General features: G+C 45.0%; 1 long non-coding RNA gene across 1 annotated transcript; it reads right to left on the reverse strand.

The window, feature by feature from the left end:
• Positions 1-173: 173 nt before the first annotated feature.
• On the reverse strand, positions 174-5,316 carry LOC116628002. Its single transcript, XR_004298565.1, has 2 exons — positions 5,140-5,316; positions 174-1,484 (listed from the first exon to the last, which is right to left on the reverse strand). It is a non-coding gene; the product is annotated as an uncharacterized LOC116628002 (long non-coding RNA).
• Positions 5,317-12,227: the final 6,911 nt, after the last annotated feature.

Here is a 12,227-nt window from a genome sequence, read left to right on the forward strand (position 1 = left end):
AGATGACTTGTGGCTCAGTCTCCCGAAATAATACCTTGTCTTGGGGCAACTGTCTTACTTCACATATAAATTTTAAAATGCAACTTCACGGCGCTTCCCTGAGTAGATCAGATGCGAACACACACCTGTACTTTAGAGGCTTAGAAAATAATCACTAGGAGTCAAACAGCATGTAAGATTTTACTTTAATTTTAATTGACACTTTGCTCAAAAGCACAGAACGGTGAACGTTTCAATGGCTCAATGTTAGGGTTACACACAAAATCCTTAAGTCCAACAGTTACAGTATCCCACATAAGTTATTTCACATTCAGTGTGGGTTGTTAAACAAAACAAAACAAAACACATCAGTGCAGTGACTGGAATACAAGACAAGCATTTCAGTTTAATAACAAAGAAAATTAAGCCTAGCACCTTTAAAATAAATACTGATAACCACTTTGTAAGTACAAAAGTATCTTTTCAATAGGAAAAAAAAAATCCAGTTCAACAATGCAAAATAGCAGCATTTTCAAGGTTGAGATGAAATCTGTGTTAACACACATCCACCCGCCACTCGGCCTCCTACCATGAACACACACTTCTGTGGGTTGAGCACCTGCCCACCCAGGGCTAAAAAGAGCTCCTGCTGAGTTTCTTTTCGATTCCAAATCTGAAAAGCTGCCACAAGTTTGAGGCCAGGGGCTGGAAAGGCTTGCGTGCAGCCCCAGGGAAATCCATGTGCTTCAGCAGGATGGAGCTCTTTTTCAGATGGGCCAACCAGTAACATTTCCAGCCCAACTCCGAGCCTTGCAGCCCCAGGCTGCTCCTGGTCACAGGCCTAGCTGATGTGACCCCGAATTCGGGGGGGGGGGGCACGCAAGTGCAGAGCCCGATGTGGCACGAGGAGTGACGGCCTAAGTTCCCTAGAGCCGACACTGCTCTGCAACCAGGGCAGTCCAGGCCAACACAATCTAACTAAACACAGACGTGATTCTTAACCCCACTGTGGTCAAATGGTTCTCAAGGACGGAATGTCTACATGTTAAGTCTTCCCCCTACGAATATTTTCAAACATTCAGGATTAGTCCTTTCCAGTGTGGTTTTCCCACCACTTGTATAGTTAACTGTCTTCCCATCTTTATACTGAAACTTGGAGCTTCAGGTCTTACTTGTAACAAGTGTTAAGTGCAGCCAGATATACAAAGAAACACCAAGAAGCAGACTCTGTTATTTACATTACAGCATTAGGAAAAAATAACTGCCAGATGTTTTTTCTAAATCATTTCACATTTACCAACTGTCCAGACTGAAGGTCATTTCCAAGTGGCAAAGCTCTGATTCCAACTTCTCCAATGACCCATGTGCAACACAATTTATTCTTTTCCCCAATACTCGTGGAAGAACTTCGCTTGGCTGTCACCGACGCCGAATAGGCTTGTAGACACAAAGTGCCATAAGGATCATGGTCACCAGCAGGATGCTGAAAATGGTTCCCATCAACACTGCAAAAGGAAAACAGGTTACCTCCTAACGGCAGCTCCATGTTCTGTCATTCATCCATTCTTTGACGATGATTTGTCAAGTGCCGCTCAGTGCCGGGCACTGTGCCAAGTGTGTGGGAAACAGCCACCAACAGATTCTCTCTTGGGATGTTTCGGGGGAGGAAACGTAATCAAGTAAGAGCAGCTCACGGGGCCTGAAGAAATGTGACAGTGACGGGGGCAGGGGCCTGGGGGGTAACAGTAGGTAGGGCAGTAGAGAAAGCATCTGAGGAGGTGACACGCAAGCTGGGACCGCGATGAAAGGAGGAAGCCAGCCCCATGAAGATCTGCAGGGAGAGCACTGTGGCCCCGAGGGTCAGCAAAAGCAAGCCCTCGGAGCCAGACAAGCCCAGAAAACCAATGAACAGAAAGAGGCAAGCATGGCTGAGGGGGAAGAAGCAAGGCAGGAAATGAAGCCAGAGAGCAAGGCTGCAGCTAGTTCACGCAGGGCCTCGTGTCCATGAAGGCAGCATGGGTTTACTGCAGGTTTAAAGGGAGGGCCGAAGGCAAAGAGTGACATGATCTGATTCAGTTGGGAAAACAGCTCCTTCTGGCTGTACGGAGAACCATCCGATCGTAGGGGACAAGAACAGAAGCAGGGAGCCCAATGTTTTTAAAGCCATTCATAAAAACTGGAGATGAAAAAAAGAGTAAAGCATTTCAATCTCTAGAAGAGACAAAGGCCTTCTGACCCAAGAAGCAATGAACTAACTTCACAAACCTATTCCATTTTGGAGTCAATTTCACGTCTAAAATCTCCAGGGTGCTCAGGTGAGAAATGGGGCCTCCAACTGATCACTCAGGTTGAGCTCCGGTATAGGACTAGACCTAAGGCTTTCATGTAACCAGCAACCCACTGAAGGGAAGGGCAACCCCATTTGTGTGACCACCTCAGAGCTCTTACGAGAGTTCCAAGTGTTCCCTTTACCGAGCAAGTGTACATTTGTTTGTAAGGATGTGGGCCCATCCCAGGTTCCAGTGGGAGCCTAACCATGGCTGTTCTCCAGTGTGGCTACTGAAAAAAACAAGATTTGACCACAGTTTTATGTAAATCCGTAATCTGGGTGTATTTGTGACCCCTACAAAATGCCCCCACATGGAACCCAGTTATTTAAACAATGACCATATAGAAAACACTTCTTTCGGTGAGGAAGGGGAAAAAAGACGTGGGTGACAAAGACAACCTACTACCCATACAAGCTAAATGTCCTATCTCAAAACAGGCCTTGTTACCTAAATACTTGCTCTTATTTTCAAAGTCTTGAATTCCACAAATTTCTAAGGTTCTCACTGCAATTGGACCTCAAGTAGCCTTATGCCATTTAAACCATTTTCTTGAATTTGACATTCTGAAAGGACTCTCAAAAACAAAACAACCCCCCCCCCCCCGCCCCAAAGCAGGAATGCAGGGGGCTGGAAGTGGAGAATGGAATCTCAAAAGGCATTTGAAAAGGTTTAAAATCATGGGTTGTTAGGTACATAATGTCCATTTGGATAGCTAACCATTTGGGGCTTGATGAATTCTCCCATTCTTCATCTTTTTACCTCTCCTGCACTTTGCACATAGTTATTAGTTGCCTGAACGGTAGGCTCAGGCAGAACCTAAGACTATTTAGGCCCTTCCTTACTGGTCACTTCCCATTGCTGAGCTTCGTTTCCTACAGCTATAAAATGTGGCAAGTGAAACCCACCTCAAGAGGGTTTCCTGAAACCCAACTGTGGTAGCCTATGAAAAGCACTCAAGAGAGTGCGGACATAGAACACGCAGACGATAAATGAAAGCTGTTATGACCAAAACAGGCAACGCAGATGGCACATGGTCAAGAATCCAGGGTTTGGGGTCAGACCGTCTGGGCTCCCATCTACACTGACAGGCTATGTGTTCTCAAATAAGTTACACAATCTCTCTGTTTCCTCCTCTGAAAGGAGACAAAAATACCCACTGCACAGGATTGTTTAGGGTAGTGTTTTCCAAACTAGTCCTGTGGTAAAGGACTAGTTTTTATAACTTGTAGCCTGTCCCAGGCCATTACTATGTTCATGACTAGTAAGCAGCTCCCTCTACCTACGAAGCATGTCAGTCCAGGGACACCTAGGACTGGTCTCTACTTGCTTGGATGTTTCAACAGGGTCAAATTGTTAAATTCCTAAACACTATATTTCTGTAGTCCTCTCTTTGCAGATAGTTTGGAGACCCCACTGGTCTGCAGACCACTCTTTGAATAGTATTATTGTACAGTAGTGGTTCTCAACCAGGAGGATTTTGCCCCCAGTGGACAGCTGGTAATTTCCGGAGAGATTCTGATTATCTAGACTGAGAGTCAGGTGTGCTACTGGCGCCTAGTGGGTAAAGGCTGGGAATGCCACCCAACATCTTACAGTGCTCAGGAGTGTGCCTCACCTCCCCCACAAAGAACCATCAGGTCCACCATGTCACAGTACCCAGGTGGAAAAACTCTGCTCCAAAGGACTAAGCAGCAGAACACGTGGAAACCACTCAGCAGGGTGCTAGGTACACAGTAAGTGGCCAATACATAAATTCAATACAGGAATTCATGTAGTGTCAAGAGAATCCAAAAATGATACTACACAGCACAGAGATACAGATGCATCACTGATGTGTAGTGGAAAGAAAGGGCTTTGGCAGAAGAGAAGGAAGATTGTGAATCTTGTCAAGCTTTAAGCTCCAGGACCCCTTCCATGGCCCATGTACACCATATGTACCTAGGCGTGTATTTATATGTCTTTGAGAGCTCCTCCCAAAAGGTATGTTTCAAGCTCCACAAAACCTAGGTTCCAGTGCTGGTTTCCTATGTTCTCTGAAGGTCCTGTGCCCATGAAACCTTTAGTAAGCAGACAGGCATAAAGCGAAAAAAGTTACCATTAATTTACATGGAAAAAATTCTGAGCTTCCCAGACCCCAAAAATAACCTGTCTTAGGCTTTTCTGACACCTTGAGACACATTTTAGCTAAGGGATACACAAAATAAATCGAGAACACGCAGATACTCACAGACACGTTTCAAAGCCATAGGGGCATGATGCTAAGACGCTGAGTGTAGTTCCGGGCACGGAGTTTGGTGGTGCCACTCTCGCTGCTCGGGGTGTGCAGTGCTAAAAAAAACCTGCTGAGCGCTCTTTTCACTTTTTGCCATTTTTTGTAAAAAGGAAAAATCCTCTTCGGATTTCTTTAGGTTAGCGAAAACAGATACTAACTTGGGTCTTTCCTAAGAGTGAAAGGGCATAACGAGAACTTTCGAAAAGCAGAGTGTGGGGGGGGGGTACCAGTACTGGCTCCCACCGCTATCCTAGCTGTGTGAACGTGGGCAAATAACTTCACCTCTCTGAGTTTCATTTTCATTCGGAAAACGGGGCTGCAATTCTCAGCTTTCTCATTAAGCTACCCTTGTTGCCTAGCCCGGGCCCACGCAGCCAAAGACGGGGCCCGACTCCCAGCTCATTCGCGCAAGCAGGACACAAGCGGAGCCTATCTTGCACCAGGCCTGGCGCGGAGTGGGACGGGCTCAGGGCGGCCGCACCTGCACCCCCGGCCCCCCACGTCCCCTCCTCCCCCACGTCCCGTCCACCCGCCGCCAGCCGGCCCGCGGCCGCTCACCCAGGTTCTGCCCACGCAGCACGGCGTACGGACGACTGCGCTCCGGCGGCTCCACGGGGCTCGGGGCCTCCGCCTGCCGCGCCAGGAGGCTGCCCAGGCCGAAGAACAGCCACCAGCACACAAGACGCGACATCTTTCCCTGCCGCAGCGGCGGAGAGCTCACTTCCGCCAAAAGCCCCGCCTCCGTCCCCGCCCCCGTGACTCCTTCCGCCGCTGCCTCCGCCCACCCGGCGTGGGCGTTGCCAGGGTAACCATACGCCTGGGCAGAGTGTTGCCCTGTCGCGCGAGGTTCCTCCGGGATTGACATTCCCCTTGGCCAGCGTTTCCGCCCGGGTCAATTTTTAGCGGGATCACCGGTCCGTCTGGGGCAAACGTCCATCTCGATCACCATTCCGCCGTGACCAACGTTCCCCTTTTTGTGAGTACCAGGCGGGCCTCTTTCCATACAGGGCTTTTGGGTCTGTTTTTGGGCCTATCGAAGATTTTTTAATGAATCCTTGTATTTTCTTATTAGATCTTCGCTACAGGCCCAAGAAATAGACACTGTATTGCCATTTGATAAATGCCACCTTCTCAGAAAGCCCTTACCTGGACATCCTTTTCTAAAATTGCAACCCTCCCACTCGCTCAAAATACATACACTCTCCCTACCCTTGTTCCCTCTTTCATCCCCCATCCCTCTTAACTCATCCCCATTTACCTTATACAATTAATGTACACTTGGTTATTTTCGGAGTACCTGCTATCCTCCCTAAAATGTAAGGTCCCCCAAGGCCGTGTTCGTTCTTGCTCACTGCTCTGTCCCAGAGCCTAGAATGATAACATAATAGGTGCAGTAAAGGGTTGCTGAATAAATGAGCAAACAGAGCTTAGTTAAGTGTTTGGCTTAAGGCCACACCTCATTTTTAAGGCTTAATTTATAGTGGGGTTAACACTGTTTCCCTCACAATGTATGTGTGATGCAAAGAGATGGAAAAACATTCTCTCAACTCTCGATATGGTCCTAGCTTGTGAAAATAAAGAGAAGCCTTGTCAATGTGGACTTCGCATGCTAGAAGGGGAGGCTGGAAGGGACAGTCACAGCACTCAATGTCAGCTATAGGAAGGATTGTCAATTACAGATCCAACCCAAGAATCCTCAACAGGAAAGAATCATCAATTACAGGGCCCAGCAGGAAAAGATGCACATTCCATCTCCTACAAGAAATTGACGACCCCTGCAACCCAGACAACCCCTTAATTCTTGCTTTTCTCCAATGGACTTTCCTTCAAAACAACCTCTCCGAACTTCCTCCTTCTTTGCCATAAAATAAGTCCCTCTCCTTTGTTTGTTGAACTTGTCTATGGTTTTGAATTGCAATCTCTATTAATCCCAAGTAAATGCAATTTTGCTGGTCAAATATCTGATTGTTTTTTTAAACCTTAACAGGAGGTCCCAAAGGGGACTGTCTTAATTTATTTAAAAATATATATAATAGATGCCTCTCACTCCCCTGATCTCATATAACTTTCATGCTAGTTAGAAAGACAGATATTCAACAATCACACAGAATTACTTAATTCAAAATTGTGATAGATGACATAAGAAGAAATAACAATAATAATAATCAACAATAGTAATACAATACGATAGTAATACAATACAATAGTAATACAATACAATAATGATCAACAATAGTAATACTGAGTTTAGGCATCTGAAAGGAATATTGCCATTAGGCTGGCAGAGTTCTTTTGTGGAGATCTCTCTGGGAACTGCTGGAATGGAGGGCATGCAACAAAGAAGGAAGGAGAAAACTTCTCTTTAGCCAAGATCAGGGACCTGACTCATTTTTCATGGTGGGTCAATCAGCGCATCCTAATATCTGTGGGTTCCTGCTGTCTTCAAAAGTAGAAAGAAGCCGGGGCGTCTGGATGGCTCATTTGGTTAAGCATCAGCCTTCAGCTCAGGTCATGATCCCAGGGTTCTGGGATTGAGCCCCGTGTTGGGCTCTCTGCTTGGCGAGGAGCCTGCTTCTCCCTCTTCCCAGCTTGTGCTCTCTCTCTCTCAAATAAATAAATAAAATCTTAAAAAAAAGAAGGAAGTAGTACAGCATAGTGACAAGGCCTCCAATCTCAGTCTTGCTGACCACTAGATCACCTCTCTGGGTCTCAGTGTCTGCATCTATAAAATGGGGATGATAATAAGAGCATTTGCTTCTGCATTGGTAGACAATTGAATGAGATAATGCATGTAAATGACACGATACATTATAAGTGATTGAGATTATTCTGGAAGTATTCTGTTATTTTGGATTAATCTGTTATTAGTCTGGAAAATATGTCTTAGAAAAGTGGGCTTAAAATGGACCCTAAAAATCATTGTAGTCTATCTAATAGTTTGTGGATTATTGCAATGCCTAGCTTTATTTTCTTTCTTTGGCTGCCTATCATTTAACCATTTCGGTTTAAACATACACACCCTTCAATAAAAGGATTAGGGGGAAAAAAAGAGAATAAACAATTGTTTAATGAGAATGTACCGTGTGTAATTACACCCCAGGCTCTTTGGCCTCGTTTTTGTTTCTGCTTCAGGATTTTTACTGTTCCCTTTGCCTGCAATGCTTTTCCCTGGGACATGTGCCTGGCAGGCAGCTGTACACCACTGAGGCCTCCGCCCAAGTGTCCATTCTCAGAATGCCCTTTCCGGAGCCCCCGACACAGCCTCCACACTCAGCCCACCTTCTCCTATCGTTGTCATTGCTATCGCAAGTGATTCTGTTCTCTGACCTTTCCCCGTTGTTGCCTGTCTTCCCTACCAAACTGTGAACCCCATGAAGGCAGGACAATCACCAATCTGCCCCTGGTGCCTGGAACAGTCCTGGAAACAGGAACGTTTTCTCAAATGTCTGCCGGGTGGATGTGGAGCAACAATGTAGAGTAAGCAAAAAGGTGAGGGGAGGAAGAAAAACGATAAAAGTATTGAAAATAGCCTGTTTTCTCCACTTAGTAACTTCCCATATATTTGTATATTACTAAAATAGCAGACCATTTACAATTAATATAATAATTTCTACCTCCAAATTCTCACAGCCCTTGACTTTTTAAAAAAAGACTTTATTTATCTATTTGACAGAGAGAGAGAGAACACAAGCAGGGAGAGTGGCAGGCAGAGGGAGAGGAAGAAGCAGACTCCCCACTGAGCAAAGAGCCCGACACAGGACTTGACCCCAGGACCCTGGGATCATGACCTGAGCTGAAGGTAGACGCTTAACCAACTGAGCCACCCAGGGGGCCCACCCTTGACCTACGGATGCTCAGCTTATTGTACTTTGTTTTCTGGTGACTTGTGAATGTCTTATTTCTCTAACTGGACTATAAATTTCTTCCATCAAGGGTGCAGGACATTCGTTTAATTTTAATTTCACATAAACCATGAATAACATTTAGTAAAAGGACATTCCTAACATTGCATGGGGTATCATATTTGTTGTTTACCTGAAATTCAAACATAACTGGGCAATCCTGTGTTTTTATTTGCTAAATCTGACCATTCTACCTTCAGAGCACAATCTGAAACTCATTTGTTTTTGTACGCTTCTTCCCCAAGTTCCTAACGTGGTGTGTGCTTTGCACACAGTAGGTGCTCAGTAATGCTTGTGTAATGAATACTTGCATGATCACAGATTGTAGTGTTTATCTGTGATATCCAAGTCCCTACATTTCAGGTAGTACATTTCTAGTTATAGTTTTTTCCTGTAAAACATCAACAAAAGCAAAAATGACAAAATTTTGGGAGTTGCCAATTAACCAATCGATCAACTAATTAATATTGTGATTAAATATACATAACATAATATTTATCATTTTTACCATTCATAAATGTACAATTCAGTGGCATTAAATACATTAATAATGTTGTATAATTACCATTACTGTTATCTATATCCAAAACGTATTCATCATCTTCCACTAAAACGTTCTACCCATTAGACAATAACTCTCTGGTCTGCCCTCCCCCAGGCACTCTATTCTACTTTCTGTCCCTATGAACTTAACTCTTCTGGGTACCTCATGTAAATAGAATCATCTAATATTTGTCCTTCTGTGTCTGGCTCATTTCACCAAATAATGTTTTCAAGGTCCATTCATAGGATCACATATTTCAAAGTTTCATTCCTTTGTGTGGCTGGATAATATTCCATTATATATATTTCTTTTTTTAAGTTTTATTTATTTAGGTAATCTCTACACCCAACATGGAGCTCGATCCCACAACCCTGAGATCACGACCCGAGCTGAAATCAAGAGTCCAACGCTCAAATGACAGAGTCACCCAGGCACCCCCAACCTAGTAGTTTTAAAGTCGTATATCATTGTGGTTTTGATTTGTACTGGGAGGCACCAGTTTTTTAAAAATTTATATTTATTTTTTAATTCCAATATAATTAACCTACAGTGTTATATTAGTTTCATTGCATAATATCACAATTCAACAATTCTTTTTTTTTTTAATAGGCTTCATGCCCACCGTGGAGCCCAATGCAGGGCCCAAACTCATGACCCTTGCTAGGCTGATCAGAAAGCCAAGGTGGCTTCAAACAGACTTGCTGGCCTCTGTGGCCTGGGAAAGTTGTGGTTCTTCATTCCTTAAGGTGAGCGGCCTGCAAATCTCAAAGCAAGGCAGTTAGTTCTGTTACAGGTCAAGGGCCTTAGGTCAGCAAGTAAGGAGTGTGTTCACTTGAGGCAAGTTACCCCCTGAGACCAGATGGAGTGCTGTTAGGGCATCATGGTCATTTTCTGGTGAGAGCCACGTTCCTTGTTCATAGCTGCTGCCTTCTTGCTTTGTCATGGTGGGAGGGACAAGGGAACTCTGTGGGATCTCTCTTTTTTAAAATTTAATTTAATTTTTTAAAAGGTTCTATTTATTTATTTGAGAGACAGAGAGAGCACGAGCAGGGCAGAGGGAGAGGGAGAATCAGACTCCCGGCCAAGCAGAGAGCCCAGTGTGGGGCTTGATCCCAGGACTCTGGGATCATGACCTGAGCTGAAGGTAGTCACCCAACCGACTGAGCCACCCAGGCGCCTCTGTGGGATCTCTTTTTTTTTTTTTTTAAAGATTTTATTTATTTATTTGAGAGAGAGAGTGAGAGACAGAGAGCACGAGAGGGAGGAGGGTCAGAGGGAGAAGCAGACTCCCAGGCTGAGCAGGGAGCCCGATGCGGGACTCGATCCCGGGACTCCAGGATCATGATCTGAGCTGAAGGCAGTCGCTTAACCGACTGAGCCACCCAGGCGCCCTGGGATCTCTTTTATAATCCCATTTGTGAGGGCTCCACCTTCATAACCTAATCACCTCCCAAGGCCCCACCCCCTAATGCCATCACATTGAGGGTTAAGATTTCAGTATATGGATTTAAGGGGACACAAACATTCAGACCATGGCAGGGATTATTCACAGTAATGCAAAATAGGGGCACCTTGGGCAATAAAGAAGGGGGGGGTCATGTTTGAGGTGATTCCACTGAGATGTTCAAGAAGGCTCGGGATATCCCATAGTGAAGATAGAATGAATTCTGTTTTTGCCTGCCCAGACTCTATTCCCCACCTTCCAATTATTGCAGGGGACCTGTGGGGAATCACCCATCCTTCCAGGTTTGTAGGGTAATACACCTCATTCCTAGCGCCACCAGTGAGCACATGAGCCAGCTGTGACCAATCAGCATCAGCCATCCCTCTGGCTACAGCAATTGGTTCAGAACCTGGAGCATGCGACTCGGATGGTTTTTTGGGTTTGTTTTTGTTTTGTTTTTTGTTTTTTTTGCCTGAGTTGTTAAAGGCCATTTGGGGCCTCTGTTGGGACGATGGAGTCAACCCGGAAGAAAAGAAATCTGAGAGGACCACGGTGATGGAAACGGTGGAAGTCTGATGACACTGAGCATCCGGCCGCGACTCCTGGGCTGGATTTTGCAGTCATGCAGAATTCACGTGCAGTCATGCAGTCACGTAAGCCAATCGATTTCATTTTTTGCTTCAGCTTGTTTGTTGAGTTGGGTGGCTGTGATTTTCACCCAAAGGGGTCCTGACACGTGGTGGATGCAGAGAAGCCTGAGGGGAAGAAGAAGTACTCCAGTTATCTTAGCAAACGGAATGGCTGTCTCAGTGGCTGACCTGTCGGGTCAGCTAACCCAACCATCTGCACTCTCGCCTCCTCCCTCCGACTGGGGCAGTTCATCTCAGTGCGCGTGGTCGTCCAACAGGAATCCCCGTATGGCCTTCATGTCCTTTAGACTATTTTTCTTACGTGGGCATTGAAGAGTAGGTTTTGAAAATGTTAAAACTCCGGCAGAAGTGGAGTGTCAGATGATGACGGGGACTGGCTTCCAAAAAAGTTATATATTTAAAATACAGCTGCAAACTGTATATTTTTCAGCTACATTTAGAGCAGAGAAGCAAGGGTCTCCTGTACCATTTGTCCCTTCTGTTGTTGATTAAGGTTGCCTTTTTTATTTTCCTCAAACAGAATCATGTTTATGCTCTTATGTCCTGAGACAGGGTGAAATTTAGCTCTGTTAATATTTTAAAACCATCAACTCTGGCAGCTTTTGCCTTCTGCCAATCCGAGTACACCTACTTTGAGCACTTCTAAAGTTACATATTTTGTTTGTTTGAGGACACCAAGTCACCACTGTATTCCAGAGACTTGTGTCCCTCGCCAGGGAGTTTTCTGTGCAAATGAACCTTCTTCTTCTTTTTTTTTTTTTTTTTTGCTATAATGCCCTTTCAAAGTTTGTGTTAAGACTCAGGAACTAACTCCAACAAGTAAACCATTTGGAATCTGTCACCAAACACTTTTTCTTCCAATCAATAGGAAACAAACATGAGTTCATTTGATGATAAAGAATGATCTCTATGTTCTGCAATTTGTGTGGAAAGGCTCCTGCCCAGGGAGAGGGCAGGGTGGGATAAAGGATCCTTGAAGAAATTACCCTGATACTTAGATTTGCTGGATTCTCAGTATTTCCTTGGGGGGCTGTGACAGGTACTTGTCTTTGCCTCAAGACCCTAAGTATCCACACTTCCACTGACCTGGGGATTGAAGGACACAC

Source organism: Phoca vitulina, unplaced genomic scaffold (assembly GCF_004348235.1).
Source record: "Phoca vitulina isolate PV1807 unplaced genomic scaffold, GSC_HSeal_1.0 scaffold108, whole genome shotgun sequence".
NCBI classification, from domain to species: Eukaryota; Metazoa; Chordata; class Mammalia; order Carnivora; family Phocidae; genus Phoca; species Phoca vitulina.